Source organism: Fistularia commersonii, chromosome 33 (genome assembly GCF_037954325.1).
Source record: "Fistularia commersonii isolate RoL2024-O1a breed Wild chromosome 33, RoL_Fcom_v1.0, whole genome shotgun sequence".
Classification (NCBI taxonomy): Eukaryota; Metazoa; Chordata; class Actinopteri; order Syngnathiformes; family Fistulariidae; genus Fistularia; species Fistularia commersonii.
This window is the reverse complement of record NC_141316.1, coordinates 4,844,809-4,859,535: the sequence shown is the minus strand read 5'-3', so window position 1 is coordinate 4,859,535 and position 14,727 is coordinate 4,844,809. Positions and strand designations below refer to the sequence as shown.

The 14,727-nt window shown below is 38.8% G+C and overlaps 1 protein-coding gene across 1 annotated transcript in view; it reads left to right on the top strand.

The window, feature by feature from the left end:
- Nucleotides 1-14,727, top strand: part of rab26 (RAB26, member RAS oncogene family) — an 86,409-nt gene that overhangs the window by 2,527 nt on the left and 69,155 nt on the right. The window lies entirely within an intron of this gene.

Here is a 14,727-nt window from a genome sequence, read left to right as displayed (position 1 = left end):
ATGGCACTAATATTTTTTTTTTCATTTTTCATCGGTGCTTGCTCAGAATATGCGCAATGGACATTTTCATTTATGAGCCTATGGTCTTTATAACATATATCTTTAAGGGGTAAATTGTTTTTCCCTTTCTACTTTTCTGTCTCTGACTTTGGTCTTAGCTCAAGAAAAGTATTCCCATTTTATATATATATATATATATATATATATATATATATATATATTAGATTTTTAGATTTTTCAGATGCTTGATGTCCTGGCTGAGTCTTATCTGAATAACAGTCTTTTGGACCATCTACTAGCAGATTATAAACCAGAAATAAGCCGGCAATGTCCCAGTGAACCTTCCCTGATCGGAGCCATCAGAGTTTAAGGAAACCGTGTCTAATGGTGTTTTGAGTGAGATATAAGCTGCACAGTTGTGTCGTCTTTGTTTATTTGACTTTTGCAGAGCTGTCAGGTGTCTCCTTCAGTAGCAGCTTGGTTTCATCTCACATCCCAGTGGTCAAAATCTCATTGCAAGTCCTTACTTTGAGGCATCTACTGAATGAATAAATACAGTGCTATTGATTTCAGCTTGTGGTATGGAAACGTTATCTCAAGTACCAATGTTTTGACAGCCTTATCAGCATGAATTTAAAATCTTATCTGCCAATGTGTTGTTTTGCTTTTTATTTTTATTTTTTGCAAGTGGAATTTTATTAACTTATCTGATTTGAGAATTCTAAATGCAGGTGGTTATTTGTACAGGAACCTGGTTTGACTGCACGTAGGTACTTCCTATATTCAGGTAGTTTATAGAAGCCAAATGTATAAGATATCCCTAATATACCGACCCAAAGACTTGGAGTAAAAATATTTTTGAGGAATCTGCCAGTGGTCCCCATTGTTTATTGCCAATGATTCATTTATCAAAAATAGAAAGGAGAAAAAAAGCCACATTTAGGTAGTCAGATTTCTGTACAGAAAATTTAGTCGCTAGCCAAGCAGTAAAACGCCATGTCTTGTACTTCCTCCACTGGAACTGCTCGCAGGAAGTTTAATATTTGACTTCAGCCCAAATTCCACCTATGGGACACAACAACTTTCAACAGAATCAAGTAATGGTGGAGAGGTTAATTCAAAGTGGTGTTATTTATTGACGGGCGAATCATTTTTTATACTCATGCCTGACCCATTTTTGCCTTTTGTGCCCTTGGGAAAATTGCAATCGAGGTTTTACAGAGCTGGTAAAAAAAAAGAGCTGCACTTAAGTGTCACAGCCATGGACTAGAAGCAGTGACCTGTTTCAATCTTTCACTGTCTTGTTGTTCCCTCAAGCATATCATGGTATCCGCAGAATCTGACAAAGCTGTTCGGGGGGAAAAAAAAAAAAAAAAAAAAGATTCTCCCTCTGGTTGCACCCTCATCCCAACTTCTGGAACAAGCTGACCAGAAAGGAAATGTTAGGATATCGTTGTACAACATAAACAAGTCTAAGTACTGAAAAAAATGGGTTGTTACTGTACAAACAGAGAGTATTTTGGTGTATTATAGTAACACTACACTGTACATTTGTTGTGCAGCTCTGTGAATCATACATCATTAAATTACCACTGCACATTACTCCTTTTCTCACCTGAGAGGTCAGTGTATTAAACAATACATCACCCAGCAGAAAAAAAGTAAAAGTGGTACCAGCCCGATGTATCACACACAGGAGTAGCTCTGAAACAAACAGCGCTCACCTTAGGCAGTGATGGAAAAATAGGACACATTTGCTTTGGACTAAACAAAACAGAACAGAACAGACTATTTGAAAGAAGCTCCGTGGGCAAAACTGAGGTATAAATAGAAAAAAAAAGACAGCTTCAAGAACAAGAAATGAGCAGTATCATTTAAAAAAAATAGTTGGTAAGATAAAACAAATTGAGAAGCACAGATCTTGATGGATATTAAAGGTATAAAACTATATTTTTGTGCATGTATATTCATATGGATGAAGGTAAATGAAAGATGAATTTTCTAACCGCTGATGACAGACTGATGAAACATTGATTAAGCAAACAAATGACCCCCTTAAGCTCAGTTTTTGCCGAGATCCAGATACCCAATGTTATCCTTAGCTGCTTTACATGAAACAAATCTCACACGTCGTTCACAATTACAAAAAAGTAATGTTGCAGACACGTGTATTTTGAGAGACTTGTCCAGACATTTTCAGTCTTATTTTTAGGTCTGAACAGCCTGTGTTAGAAGCACGTGTTAAGAGACTAGTGATGCACTTCCAACATTGAGGAATTCGCTCTGCAGGCAGTGAAAGTGGATGTATGTATGTATACAGTATATTTAATAATTGATAAGTGGTTTGATAAGTCAGATTTTACTAGTCGTGGGAAGTCTTCACAGATGATTCCGTGCTGCTTTTACTCAACAAATTTTCAGCGTCTGCAATTTGTGTTAGCATTCACACCTCTATTCAGTTATGCAAATGAAACACTAAGTGTTGATTGGTCAGCAGGCCAATGCTGACCTGGACTCCTGGCTCCAATTTCATTTTTACCTGAGAGACAACATGCAGTAATATTGATGAGGAACTTGCACATGGCGTTTACTAATGAGGTGCTGGAAAAAAAAAAAAAAAGAGGAAAGAAGCCAGTAGACTGTAAAGATAACTCAGCTCCTGATAGATTTATTACAAGATCATTAAGATTTTTTTCATCTTATGTGTGATTAACAGTGATTCTAAAAAAAATGGGCCTACTGGACTCTCCCACATTTCAATTACACTTTCAACTTTCAAAGCAGTTTGTTTCACAGATTTTATTATTAGTAACATGATTAGCTGGATTAAGAAGGACATACTGTGGACTCCAACAGTGGTGAGAAATGGGCCAACCTCTTCTGCTCATACATAAACATTCATAGACATGAAATAATCTAGTTTGGATGAGGGTATCAGACCACATAATTGGCTGACGTTCTGTATTGTTAGATTTACTAGTAAGGACTCTTCAAAAGGGAGGTTTGCAACTACACCCCCACCTTCTGAGGAGAAACAAAAGTCATTTAATTGAAAAGTATGTGTGGCTTCATAGGAGGACAGTAACAAGCTGTCTTAATTTAACTGTCTTGAGATAGTGCTGGTTCCACACTATCAATTTGCTGGGGAATGATGGCGCCAAGTAGCAGCTGCTATCTAACAGGAGCACATGGACAGTTCACAGCAGAAGTGTATGGCCGCTGGGCAAATATGAAAGCCCAGTACAGTTTCTTTATTCACATTGCTGTCTGTGGCCATGTTTGAAGAGACATAATGAGCATGGCTGGCGATCCGCAACTTCCCCGCCGACGCCGTGCAGCCGTGGTCATCTCAACTCCACCTAATTGAAATGGGGAAAGAAATCCTTTTGTTCTAAATGTTCTTATAGCTATTATAGACTACATGTCATGAATTTAAATTGGCAGATTATAATCTCTGATTCGACTCCCAATTTGAGCGTGGAATTGAGTGTCCTAAAAACATGTGGATCCACTCGCTGGGAAAGCAATTGTGTTGAAAGCGGCAGGAGAACAAACATGGTCAAAGATGTTGTGTTCCTTTGGAGATATTCAAAGTGTATAGAAGTGAATGGCTTTGCAAAGATCTGAAAATGTTATTTTTTTCTTGATATTTAACTCAAAACAAGAAGAAAAAAAAAAAAATTGAAATCTTTCCCAATCCTTGAATTGATTCGGTCTTTTTGTTAATTCATTCGTTTTCAATGCTGCTTATTTTACACTCAGGGTTGCAGGTTTTTGTGGAACTGGAGGCTCTCCAAACTGTCATTTGGCGAGAGGCGGGATTCACCTTGGACCAGTCGCCAGTCGATTACAAGGCCACACATACAACTATTCACTCCCTCATTCACACGTCATCTAGTCATACCATCACCAGGGCCACCGGGCCGCTCCCAGTCTTTGTACTATTTTTTTTTCTGCTGAACAGTGTGACCTGGTCATATTTTTCATGGAAAAACCCAAAGATTACACAACACTTAAAAAAAAAGGAGCCATTGAGAAATTGTTTGTCTGATATTCTATTTGGAAACAGCATCTGAACTCCCACTGCTTAATTCTATCATTTCCAGTGATCCCACGTTAATTGGATTTTTTTGTAATATTTTCACTGACACTTGTGCGGACACTGTAGTTTTCAGCAGAACCGGGGTTTCTAAGTCCATTGGTTCTTTCAGTATTAAATCATATCTATTAGAAGTGTAACAAAAGACTGTGAGGTGAGAATGAGCCCATTCTGCTCCAACCTAAATGGTGAGAGGAATGTTAAAGAGGATTTTGTTTATTGCTCTCAAGCTGAAAGCTGATATGACATCTGAGTGTAGTGGGGTGCTTGAAATCAGCAGTTTCTATCAGTAGTTTGACCTTTCACATTTAAGCTGATGACAGAAAGGAGTTATTGCCTCTGTGAAGAACCCTTTTTTTCTATTTATACTTTGGCTAACAGATTTCTAAGTGCTGTGAAAAAGCAACTGGACTTGAGTTTCTTGAGGGCTGCGTACGTTCTGTCAGTTAGTGCCTTTGCCCTTCAGATGCCTCGGACACGTCCGGCTCGCCTCATGCAGCAGTGATATATAGAATGAGCAGATACACTCCCGAGTCAGAAATCAGAACTCTCATCTCCCCTTTTCCTCCCTCTCCAGAGACAGAAATGAGTTTTTTTGTTTTTGAGGTGAAAGAATAACTTTGAATACTTTTTCTTTTCCCTCTCCTTTTCCCCTGGGTGTGTGATTGGGATTATGTGTATTTTATTGTGTGTTTTTACGCTATGTAATTTCCCTCACCTTACTTTGTACTATCTATTGGATGCAGTAATCGATTAATTAATTAATTGATTAATTCATGTAGTTAATTAGTGTGTGTTTGTGTGTATGTGTGTGTCTCTTTGGAGCAACAGCTGGCTTGACTCACTTGAAACAACAACATCTTTGTGACACATTAAGTGACAGGCAACCGCACCTTGTGAGCCGCTTGATGGAAACTTACGGTTTCTTCATAACTATAATGCTTTTTATTCATATGTTTTTCTTCTTCTTTTTACTGCCCAATTTAATTGACCAAGATGCCACAACACTGCTGGACCACTACATTACTGGGGAGATATCTGTACGTGTTTTTTTTTTTTTTTTTTTTTACTTTTTTTACAGGCTTGAGAGTAAATGTTCATGTGGCATTCTGCCATATCTGCAGCTTGTGAGCAAACTCATGGTCAAAGAATGAAAAATGAAAAAAAAAAACTGTAATACTGTCTATTAGCATTTTAAATATTACAAAAGGTCAAACCGGAAGATTGAGGAAAAAATAAGCATAAGTGTGGTTGTTTTTTTTTTGTTTTTTTTTTTAAATATGAAGGTGACCTGATTTTGTGTGAGTGTGTTTGGGTTGGGTTCACGTAGGATGTGTTATATCTTCATAAATAACAATGTATTTCAGCATTCCTTCTACACTTCTCTCGTCATATTGATCACAAGTGATGAAATACAACACTGGCATCAAAAATACAAACCGTGAAAGAGTGAGTTGACATTCATTCATTCATTCATTTATTCATTCATTCATTCATTCATTCATAATCTACATTGCCTATCCTTCAGACAAGCTTGTGAGGGGGGGCTGGAACCTTCTTTAGCTTTTGGCAAAACAGCAAAGAAATGGACCTCACCCTCAACCACTCGATCACAAGGTCACATATCAACACAATCTTCCAAAATAGGGCCTCCAGTGAACCTGCTGCATATTTTTGGGCTGTGGGAGGAAACCGGAGAACCCGGAAGAAAACCATGCATCGACAGGGAGAACATGCGGACTCTACACGGAAAGGCCCCCCTGTCAGAATCTTAACTAGGGACCCAACAGCTAACCACTTCGCCGCCTTACTAGAGAATCGATTTTGTGCAAATAAATAAAATCCCCAGGCGGGTCAATGGGTCATACGTTTGAGGCGGTCAATGCAAATGGTTGACTCACCAAAATTCAATCCCGATCCACAATTTACCTTTTCGCTGGATGCTCTGTGTTGCTCAACCTCCATCAGACTTCAGATGATTGAAGATTTTTCTCCACATTTCACTGTCAACTGAATGATTGTGCACTTGGACATCAGGCATCTGCGTTGACATGCTATCAATGTATATATGATGTGTGTAGGCCACCTTTGTACTCATTTGCAGCATGTAGTTGTTGCCATGCTGACGCTGATTACTATCCCTGCGTAGCTTCCAGACTTCATCCATTGTTGCTGGATTGCCTTGGTGAGAACCAAAAACGGTTCATAGAAAATAAAAGGCTGATAAAAAAAACAGAGAAAATAAAACAAAAAATGCATTTTTATTCTTGATTGTCGCTCTGTAGATGATCAGAGTTGGACGAGAAACACTTGTTACCATAGTTACATCGCACAGGTGGACTAAAGGTAGTTTTCCATCCACAATACTAAAAAGGGCAAAAGGCAAACATAAATTATTCATTTTTTTTTTCCTCAGTTACAAATATGTGGGCTGACAAAAGCCAGAGCCGCTCTCATGTTCAGCTAGTCCCCCTCAGCTGTGATGCACACATGAGAACATCGCAGATCTGCGTCTGTCAACAGATGTGCAAGGGTTCGTTGGTTTATGTTGCATCAGTTATTGATGTCTTCAGAGTCGCAATATGCATTTGTTGTCTCTTTCGTGTTTGCATGGTACTGTTGGCCTTCTGAGGCCTGATTTCGCTATGTTGACCTATACTTCCTATTATTTTACAGTTGAAATTGTAATGTTCAGGCTTAAACCAAAGCTTTTGCAATGTAAACATTTATATCAGATTGTTATCCACAAGTCTTTATTTTTTTTACCGACCTACTCACAGAATTGCAAGTAAAGTTGAAATATGTTTGAATCATTGTCAATGACACATTTTTTTTCTAGCCTGTTTATCATGTTTATCAATGTTTAGCACTGTTTATCAATGAAGAAGAACTCCATGTTTTTCTTTAAGAAAGGAGTTTTTTTTTCAGGATTTTTTGAGTCCCCGCCCCCAATTTAGTGATTATTTTTATTTTATATATATGTATAGTGGTGTGTTATAACATATATGTATGTTTGTATATGTATTCGTGTGTTTGTATGTTTGTATATGTATTCGTGTGTGTCTGTGTGTGGAGAGAGAGAGAGAGAGAGAGAAGAGCGAGAAGAGAGAGAGAGAGAGAGAGGAGAGAGGAGAGAGAGAGAGAGAGATGAGAGAGAGAGAGAGAGAGAGAGAGAGAGAGAGAGGAGAGAGAGAGAGAGAGAGAGAGAGAGAGATGAGAGAGAGAGAGAGAGAGAGAAGAGAGAGAGAGAGAGAGAGAGAGAGAGAGAGAGAGAGAGAGGAGAGAGAGAGAGAGAGAGAGAGAGCATTTTTTTTTCCTATGCAAAAAGGTAATTAGAAGGTGAATGTAGTTAGCATGACCAGTGTGTGCGTGCGTGCATGGGTGTGTGTGTGCTTGTTACCGGCTCCAGCATCCCTTGCAACCCTGAGTGAAGGATAAGCGGTAGAAGATGGATGGATAGATGGATATATAAACACATGTAGTTGGTTCAGTAAGACACGTGAATGAATGAGAGGTTGAATGGATGTTTGTCTCTATGTAACATGTGAGTGCGGAATTTAACAGTTTTATGTTCAGTATATGTGGTCCTGTGATCGACTGTTCCAGGGTGAATCCTGCCTCTTGCCCAGCGACTGCTGGGACAGGCCTCAGCACCTCTGGGACCCTGAGTGCATTATAAGCATAATCGATAACAAAATGAATGGTACTTTACATTACACTATGTGGAAATTTATCAAAGAGATGAAATCAAAGAAATCCCACCTCTTAACAAATCAATGAATCAATACATCTTCAGTATCATTCTCCTATATGCTGACTTAAACTATCTGTCTCTCTCCTGAGGTGAAGACTGAAAATAAACCCTATGCAGATGCGCATCAGTTTTCATGAATAGACAAAATGATGAAACCCTCTCATGCTAATGAGCTGCCACAGGGACAACATCACCGTAAACAGTACAAAGTCAAAACTGCACTTTTTTTTTTCCCACCCGATCTTGCATAACCCACCCTTTCTACTCTGTCCTCCTCCATCTTTAATTCTGTCTGCAGGTTTTCCCTTTATGGGTCCAGCAAATTATCCCGGTTATATAATGTCACCCTGATTTCTAAGATGTGAAGAGGCCAGCCTCCGCCACATTGGTCTACTTTTTTACCTTTTCCCCTCAGTGTCACATGACTCCTGAAGTGTTTGTTGGCTCCCAGGAGACTGTCGTTACGGACCAGTAACCAGGACAACGAATTAACGCAGTAAACGTGTGGAAAGTGTTTCCACTGACATGGAAAGGACACGGCCTTCATTGGTGGACAGGGAATGTTTAGTGGTTGCACAAATAGGCCAGTGCATGACCAACATTTTCATGTGGTGGCAAATTTACATATCTGGTTGGTTGGACTCAGAACAGATTTGCTTCACACCTTTTCAGTCTAGTGAGCTCAGGACCGCAGGCTTTTCCTGTTGGGCCGCAGTTATTTGTTGAATATCTCAGCTGGAACATGTCTGGGTTAGAGGGGATGAGCCGCCTGTGAGACATGATTTCACCTTGAGAACAAGCTTGATGTGAACAGTATAAACGCGTGGGTCCATCATGATGGAATACTTGAGATTAGATTCAGGGCTGCCGTCCTGAACACCGACCCCTTTCCAACAACTGTCTGCATCCAAGGAACACACACTATTAAATGAATGTGTTCTTCTCATTTAACATCCCCAACCATATGGAGAATATACACTGCTCAAAAAAATAATGGAACACTTAAAAAAACACATCCTAGATCTAAATGAATGAATGAAATATTCTTATGAAATACTTTGCTCTTTACACAGTTGAATGTGCTAACAACAAAATCACACAAAAATGATCAATGGAAATCAATTGTATCAACCCATGGAGGTCTGGATTAGGAATCACACTCAAAATTAAAGAGTAAAAACAAACTCCAGGCTATCCAACTTTGATGTAATGGCCTTAATACAAGTCAAAATGAATCTGTGTTGCTTCCTGAGTGGATACTATGATTTCACAGAAGTGTGATTGACTTAGAGTTACATTGTGTTGTTCAAGTGTTCCCTTTATTTTTTTGAGCAGTATATTTGGGACATATTGATGGATGTGCACTAAGTTACTTAACAAGACAATTCAGCAACAGCTTGGCTCCCTTTTTCTTAGCAACGACTTTTTTCTTATAAATAGAAGTTTAGACAATTATTACACACACAGTTCCTATCAACTGTCTCACATTTATAATTGAGAGTAAAGCTAAAACTCCGGTGACCCTCAGCGGTTGTGCTGTTCCCACTGGTTTTGTTTTATTTTACCAAACAAAAGAGTGATATTTTTGTGATTTTATTAAATCCCCTTGTATGGTGTAATTACGCTGTAATACCGCCCAAGCCGGAGCTGAGTAAAACGCAGGAATGAATGTTCCCTGTCGTCTCGTCAAGATTTCCATTCCGTAATAGAAAGAGACTTTTGTCATTGTATGTCACACTTTTACCCACGTGCTTATCTTGTTGTTTAGCTTTTAAAAGCGTAGCTTCAATAGAAAAGATGAATCATTTTCAGAGGAGTCAAATATGAAATTATGGTTAGCTCTAGAAGAGAATGAGTCTTAAATAAATTGAGAAATTAGTTCAATTGTGAATCCAGAGTCCAACATGACTCCATCTCATTCCCCTTTGAGCTTTACTTTTGCCAAGTGCACCATTCAAATTGGGTTGGTTTGCTTTTTCTTATAGTGTTCTTCAAATGCCTTTGAGGAGATAAATATGAATTGTTGGGTACCCGGTGAGACACTGCTGGCAAAATGGGGTTTATAATTAGAAATGTGAAGATGGAGCTGGAAAATAAATCAAAATAAATTGATTTCTCAATGAAGGAAAAAAAACAGTATCTGTGGGGGGCAGCGACTCTGAATGTGCTGTGGAATGTGTTGCAGAACACAATTTTTTCAATTTGATGTCAATATTTGGTGTGAGCGCAAAATGTCTAGTAAAGTATTATCTTTTCCTTTCTCTGACTGAAAACAAGGAAATCCCCATTCTGTGGAGTCCATTCATCATTTCAATAGAGAGGACTATCATTTCATAAGTTTGACACGATAATCTGATAAGGAAGTAGCTGGCTCATCGTTGCGCCATTACTCACTCGGCAAAGTGGCATAGTGCAAAAAACCATGGCATATAAGTTCTGTTTGAATATTGTTTAGAAATAGATGGGGAAGTCCTGCATCCTGAAGTTTATGACAAAAAAATAGACATAGAGATAGGGATTATTTTAAACTGCACTATCTATGTTTGATAAAATTTGGTGAAATGATGATGCAGTAATTTTTCAGTCAATTCAAATGATGATGCACATTTATCCACACAGTATGTATGTGTGAGTGTTCATGTATATATGTATAAATCTATAAATAAACACATTTTAATGAAATACATTGAATCTCTCCTGTATGGCTCCCAATATAGGTTAACAACTGTAAAGAAAAAACAAAATGATCTAAATAAGGCCGTATCGGCTGATATTATTGATCCAAATAAATCCAAATTGTAGATCCTGGCAAAGTTATGTTTCTTCAGTGATGGCTTGGCCAAACTAAATGCAAATGAAGCAACAATGAAATAAACTAATACCTTAGCCACAGGATTTCATTTTAATTTTCTTTAAACAGATGTTTATCAATCAACAATCTAGCATGCATCAAGGATGGTTGAGTTACATTAAGAAGTTCGAGCAAACTTGTTTAATCACATTTTTATTGACCGTTTATGTAATTCACTCGTGCACGTGATCGTATTTGCACTTAGTTTTACAACGAGCTATTAGTTTCTTGAAATGAAAAACCAGCAGCAAGTGGTAATATTTACAAGAGCAAATCACTGTATCACAAACACGTTTCAGTGGTTTTAACACACTGAATTACATGCCATTAACACAGTTAATTACAAGCACAGGATCAGTCAAGATGCTGACTTAGTGGAGTGTACAAACCATTACTTTTTTTGTTGATGTTCTTAATAATCTCCCTTTTAAGCAAGATAATGAAAGATACTTCCATTAAAATAAAAGTACTGAAGGGTGTTTTATAGTAGTTCAGAGAATTACCTCCGACGGCTAAGATTTCTTAACTGCTTTGCATTTATTTTCCAAATGGCTGATTCGGCTTGAAGCATTTAAGTTCTTTGCCGATATCCTTCCTTGTGATATTAAGGGAACATCTTTGAGAGGATCAAATAGTCCCACATATCTGACATTTTTTACCAAAATTTGAAATAAACCACTGTTAAAGCAGAGCCATCGCCCATATGGCTTCTCATCCAGCTCCACAAATAACCAACGTTGCACGCCAGCACAAACTGAAGACACACTGCAGATAAATATCGTTCCCTGTCATCCGGGAATGTCATTTTATTTTATGATAACAGCGATCACATACAGAGAAGAGAAACAAACACCCGTGATCTGCCCTGGCGGCGATGATGGATGGACGCAAGCCAAACAGCCGAGGCCCGAACATTACAAGCAGAAAACCATTGAGGATCAATACTGGAAAACTGCGGTAGATGCATCTATCCTCAGATTGTAAACTCAGCAGAGAGAGAGAGAGAGAGAGACTCTGTAGAAGAGGAAGTAGTAGCAGCGGCACTATTCAGAGTGCTAAATAAACAACGCGAACAGTAGTACAAGATGTAAACGATTAAAATGCAGTGATGAAAAAAGCAGGTTAAATGACATTCTGTGGAAAATACCCAGGGATTCGTTTTCCTTTTTGGATCAGAAGTCTAAAAATGTTTGAAGCGCGGTTGATTTCTTACTGCATGTCCTCATTGGTTAGCAGATCACACCTTGGGACGCCGCCGGAAACTGTCAAATACTCCGAAATTCGGCCGTAAACGCAGACTGCAGTCGTCATTTGGTGAAGCGAAAGCTAACTATCCTTACTTTGACATTTAAGAGATGTGCGGCAGATGTGTCTTTTTAGCTAACAGGGCAATAATTGTTTTCTGTTTTTGTCAATTCACAAAAGTGATGTGATCTTGCTTTCACAGTCGAGCAGCTCTTAAACACATCTCCCCAACGCAACACTCCAGGAAAAAGCTGCTTTTACAACAACGGCCATATTCACAGCCACAGTAGATGATTGGAATTCAAGGTCATGAGAGAAAGAGGGAATGAAGGTATTTGCTCTTAACAATGAGGACCGGATCTGATAATGCCAACAAGCACATCGACGAGCCGCTGGAAAAAAAAATAGTTGGCTCTGTGATCTCGCTATTCAAAGTGTTTTTCAACTCAGGCCTCTAAACAGAAAAAAATGAACAATCTAGCAGAGCCCGGCGATCACGGTAACAACCATTGCAATCTTCAGTTGATGCGGCACTCGGGAAATAATGTTTTTATGTATTCATCTACATCAGGCACGGCGTGCTCAGATGAATTCATCAAGCTCCAAAAAGAGGTTGTGTTGGTGTCATGAAATTCACAGATATTCACAAAATCACAGTTTAATTAGGATACACCTGAAAAACATCTCATAGCTCTTCACTTGACATCTGTATCGTCAAGGTGTGCGCCACTAATTTTTCACAGTTTGATTGCAAAATGTACAAAACCGGACATTTCAGTTTGTTGTTGTCTTTCGTGCAAATACATTAACACACTCTTTTGGATATGTGTGGAGTTTTTTGAAATAGCCTTTTGTTGATTTTCTGTTTGATCAAGTTAAAATTTTAATTATGCCTTCATTAAATATGTCAGTGATTAAAAGCTGCGCTAAGAAAGAGAGCAAAGGGATTAACACGCCGTAGAGAGCTATCAAAAAAAAAAGTTAAAGTTGTGTCTGTGTCGTCTCCATGTTCTCCCCTTGTCTATGTTTGTCTGCTTGGGTTTCTTCGGTTTTCCCTCACCGTCCAAAAACATGCAGTGGGTTCATTGGAGTGAATGAATGAATAAATAAACATCAATGTTATCGTCAGACTTGCAAATAACATGTTCTTTAGATGACTGAAAATTATATCACCATTATCTAGAGCTGGACTTTTAAGACTTTTAAGAACATGGTAATATTGGCGCATTTTTTTTATATCACCCCAGAAATCATATATGGGGGGAAAAAAGGGAAAAAATCCTGAGGGTATGTTTGAGTTATGGGCTGTGGTTCAGTTGTACGAGTTGTATGATCCCCTCCAATCGGAAGTTGGTGTTTCAATGCCCGGCTCTTCCTCTCTGCATGTTGAAGTGTCCTTGGGCAAGACAACAAACCCCAGGTTGCTCCTGATAGCCTTGTTAGCGCCTTGCATGACTGCTCTGCTGCCATAGGTGTGGGAGTGTGTGTGAATGGGTGAGTGCTATCTCGTGTAAAGCACTCTGAAACCGTGAGGTGTGAAAGCTTTAGAAGAGACCAGAGGTCCTGAGGTCCAAGACACAAGGTGTTGTTCGGTGGTCAGTTGGACTTTTTTGAAGAAGCACATTGGATTCCGTAAATATGGAAAAGCTGCAGTTCTGTAATCATGTTTGCATGCTTGTGTGTTGATGTGGAAATGCTACTCTGGCTGCTTTATCAAAGTGTTACACAGCATCTCACTAATGACCCCAGAGACATGAACAGCAGAGCAGACACGCACACAAACAGAGAAGTAATCCAGAATGCAATGAGCTGCATGACTACACGTAGGGAATAAACAATTTCTAATGCACACTGCTCCATTTTCATCTTGCGTTCTTTCATATCTTCCTTAAACTCAATTTTGAGCTCCAGCTCTGGCGCAGCCATTCAGTTTCTTTCCATTTGACAGGACTGCTCAGTAGTTATCACGCAATAATCAAACTGTGCTCTCCGAAAAAAAAAAAAAAAACGGGCAAAGAGGATGAATGATTGGGAAACAACCAGCAAGATCTGAAAGTAATTTACACTCCGGCTTTTGATTATCAGGACAGGAACACCTTACTCCTCCACAGACAAGAAAAGCAGGATGGCATCTAAGTGTCAAACTGCAGACACCCAGACTATTCATCAAGTTGTCAGATGCCGGGTCCTTTACTTGCCACTATCACAACTTCAAAAATACTGCATCGTTGCCGAGTAATCCCAAAACTTAAAGAGGTTCGACCGTCTGTCCTTCATTTCCAGAGAAATTGAACATTTCCTTGTTCAAGTTATTGGAAGGATGGGATATGTGATTTCCGGTCTTTTGGTTAGTTACTACTATCAAGTCTGATAGAGGCATCGTGTGCCGCTTACTTAAATATGGATTTCTGTTGAATGGGTTTTTAATTTGAATAAATTGCCTAAACAAGCCAAAAACATTTTCAGATGAAGTCCTTAGCTTTGGTGCTGCCAAATGTGCTAATGATAAATTCTGCTCTGCGAGATTGTAACTGGAAAGATATGCAAATGAGCGGTTTGCTTTTAGCATTAGAACAAAACACCAATTGTATTCTGGATCTTGTTGCTGAATAGCTAAAAATTTATATATATGAAAAAAAACAGCTCTTTATAATTTCTGCAGAACGTTAGCAAGTTTCACTTCACTCTCACTTCAATTTGCAGCTCTGCCAGGTTTCCAGGAGTTAGTAGACACACAGAGGGACCTACAAAATGAGTGAATGCTGGACTTAGTTTCAC